The following is a 3,601-nucleotide window of genomic DNA, read 5'->3' on the forward strand; positions in this document are numbered from 1 at the left end:
GATCTTGCTATGCAGTTCAGGCTGGCCTTGAGCTCATTTTGTAGCCCAGGCTGGTGTCGAACTCACAACAGTCCTCCTGCCTCAGCCTCCTGAGTGTTGGGATTATAGATGCCCGGCTTTTAGAGTAGTAGCTTCTTATGATTGTCAAATGCACTTGAACAAGATCTAGCTGTATTGGTTTAGAACAAAGAGTGTAATACAAAATTCATGTCCAGAAATATGGAAATATTAAATTTGAGTGTATCTTGTGATGGAATAATGTACACCTAGTAAAATTATTTTTATAAAGAATCATACTCTTTTTGTTTTTTTGTTTTTTTTGGGGGGGTTTTTGGTTTTTCTCTGGTACCGGGAACCGAACTCACAACCTTGCGCTTACCAGGCAGGTGCTTTGCCGCTGAGCTAAATCCCCAGCCCCTATAAAGAATCAAATGAAGGGGACTGGGGGTTTAGCTCAGTGGCAAAAGCGCCTGCCTGGCAAGCGCAAGGTCATGAGTTCGGTTCCCGGTACCGGAGAAAAACCAAAAAAAAAAAAAGAAAAAAAGAATCAAATGAAGGGAAATTGAAATGGCATAATATTAAGTAATCATTATAGTTAAGTACAAAAGTAGGCAAGAAAATGTTATATGTGAATCCCACCCAATTATGCAGGGTTTTGAAACATTTTTGAATGAGTGTATCCAAAGTGTTGTTTTGTTTTGTTTTGTCTTTTTGAGACAGGGTCTCACTATGCGGTTCAGGCTGGCCTTGAGCTCACTTTGTAGCCCAGGCTGGTCTCGAACTTGCAAGGATCCTCCTGCCTCATGGGATTACAGGCGTGCACTACCACACCTGACAACCATGTTGTTTTAATTGGTCATTCAGTGAAGAAATGGAGATGGGCAGCTACACTTACTGAGCATCTGCTGTGTACCAAATACTGTCCTGTTCATGCATATATTTTCTTCCCTCAGACTTAGACTGTAGCTTCCTGGCCATCATGTTGACCAAAGGAGAATCTTGACAGTGAAGATGTCTCATTGTATTTCTGAGTGACAGCTACAGCATGATCCAGAGCTGGTAGGAATACTGTGTTTCAGGCCCAGCTGATTTTCTATGTTAGTCCTGTTCTCTTAATGACTGAAACATATGCCTCCCCATCACACAATTTTTTTAATATTTAGATATGTCTTTGTGTTTCTTATTATGCAATTAATGCAGGCCTGGCACAAAAAAAATTTAGTGGTCTAAAAGACAGATAGAGGGGCTGTCTTTTTGAGACAGGGTCTCACTATGCGGTTCAGGCTGGCCTTGAGGGATTTAGTTCAGCGGCAAAGCGCCTGCCTGGCAAGCGCAAGGTCGTGAGTTCGGTTCCCAGTGCCAGAGAAAAACCAAAAAAAAAGACAGATAGAGAAAGAAGTTAAAATTACATGTCTGAGCTGGGTGTGGTGGCGCACACCTCTAATCCCAGCACTTGAGAGGCTGAGGCAGGAGGATCATTGTAAGTTTGAGACCAACCTGGGCTATGAAGTGAACTCAAGGCCAGCCTGAACTGCATAGCAAGAAAAGACAAAAATAAAATAAAATAAAATAAAATAAAATAAAATATCATATTACTATATTTTGGTGTATTTTTATTCAAAAATTTTTTCCATGTGAGCTTATGTGCCTGGTTTTGTTTCTGTAGAATAAAAATCACAATAATTGGTAAGGTAAATGGGCTGAAGGCTAATTCTTAGTTTGAAAAAGAAATCCAGCCCAGAGATGGGTTTTATTGTAATCTTGAATATGTAGAGAGAAGAGGGCTGGGGATTTAGCTCAGTGGCAAAAGTGCCTGCCTGGCAAGTGCAAGGTTGTGAGTTTGGTTCCCAGTACCGAAGAAAAACCAAAAAATATGTAGAGAGAAGAAAGAAGTGTTCTCATCTCCTTTCTTATTTGAAAACCTCGGGTATTTGAAACCTTTATGATTACAGAACTGTCACTTAAGTATTATTACCAGGGCAACAATGATAGATGTTCAGAAATAAGTTATTTTGAGGGTATTTCCACCTAAAATAGTAATAATCTCCAGTATTACATCTACCTTACAAAATATTTTATGAATAATATTTCCAAGGGCAAATATTAATCCTAGAAGGTAGAATAAGAAGGTTAGAGTTAGCTGGCTGTGGTGGCACAAGCCTATAATCTCACCACTGGAGGAAGCAGAAGTAAGAGGATTCTATGTTTGAGCCCAGCCTGGAGAAATTAGTGGTTTAGTGAGACCCCATCTCAAAATAAAAAATAGAAAGAGGGTAACACACACACACACACACACACACACACACACAAAGTCACAGTTGTAAATATCAAGTAAAGCACTAATTTGTATAGAAGAATAAGATTGAGCGTCTGTTTAAGTTCTCAGATGGATACCTGATCAGGTTATATTTTCTGAGCTATCTTTATCATGCTGAATTGTGCCTGTCTGCATCTTGTGGTGATACAGCAAGTGAATTCATTGAGAATGGCATTCACAAGAGACCAAAAGAGCAGGAATAAACAAAGCTTTATTGAGCCGGCTGACGGACAGTGTCTCATCAGGAGCCAGAGAAGATGTCGGCCGTGATCTGGGTCTCCCCTTCGGTTTAAGTACATTTTAGATTTCCATAGTAACCATTACCTCATTTTTGGGAGTCTTACAAGAATGTCACACAATTATCACAAAGTTTACTTTTCCCAGAAGGTCAGACAGCTGAATTCCAAATGACCATTGCAGTTTAACTTTTAGCCCATTTCCCAGTTTGTCCTGTTCATTCTCTTCCCATTCTATGAGTTTGTTCCACTTTAAATGAGTTGATAACTAACCAAGGGTACTGGGCTGAAAAGTGGAGGTCAACTACAGCTTGCATGAACTTTAAGTGACTGCTCTTTTTTTTTTTTTTTTTTTAATTTCAAAGAGTAAAAGAAGGATAACAATAATGGGAGGGGGGCTTACCAAATTATGGACAAAGTGGTAGGAAATTATCAATGGTTATTATTTTACATATTGTTATCTACAAGATAGTTTCTCAGGAAAACAAATAGACAAATAATAGTGAGTTACAGACAAAAAAGGTAGGAGATTATCAATAATTGTTGTGCTCTACTTAGGTATCTTCAAAAGAAAATGAATAGAACTATACATGAGTGACCTATTGAATCATCATTAGCTATTCTCAATGGTTGTTGTAGGAAACACATAATAATAAACGTGTATCCATTTATGAAATAGGATAGGAACAATACAAACATTACAGAGTTATGGATAGATTCGTAGGAAAATATCAATGGCTGCTGTAATACATGTTGGTATCTTAGAAGTGGTTTCTCAGGAAGACAGAGATATGCAAGAAGGATATAACAAGTAGTTACAGCCTAAGGGTTGTCAAAAATCAAGTGAGCCATCTGGGGTGAAAGCCATTTTTTGTGGCGTTTTCTCTCCAGCCTCCCATCGCATTGGAACCCCACAACCAGTTAGTGTCCAAAGCCATTTTTTGTGGCATTTTCTCTCCAGCCTCCCATCACATTGGGACCCCACAACCAGTTAGTGTCCTCTCCCCAACTGTCAGCACAGGCAGAAGGAATCCTGCTGCAGACTTCT

At 39.3% G+C, this 3,601-nt stretch overlaps 1 protein-coding gene across 5 annotated transcripts in view; it reads left to right on the forward strand.

The window, feature by feature from the left end:
* The window catches only part of LOC102018994, a 21,673-nt gene that overhangs the window by 10,059 nt on the left and 8,013 nt on the right, over nt 1–3,601 (forward strand). For 2 of the 5 annotated variants that reach the window (XR_001232306.1, XR_001232305.1), the window contains exon 2: nt 954–1,059. The exons of 2 other annotated variants lie outside the window; for them this stretch is intronic. The gene's annotated coding sequence lies outside the window, so the exon portion shown is untranslated. Of the gene's footprint in view, nt 1–953; nt 1,098–3,601 lie in introns of all 5 variants that reach the window. One more of the 5 variants, XR_001232308.1, reaches the window with a different exon arrangement.

Source organism: Chinchilla lanigera, unplaced genomic scaffold, assembly GCF_000276665.1.
Source record: "Chinchilla lanigera isolate Chin_1 unplaced genomic scaffold, ChiLan1.0 scaffold00154, whole genome shotgun sequence".
Taxonomy (NCBI): Eukaryota; Metazoa; Chordata; class Mammalia; order Rodentia; family Chinchillidae; genus Chinchilla; species Chinchilla lanigera.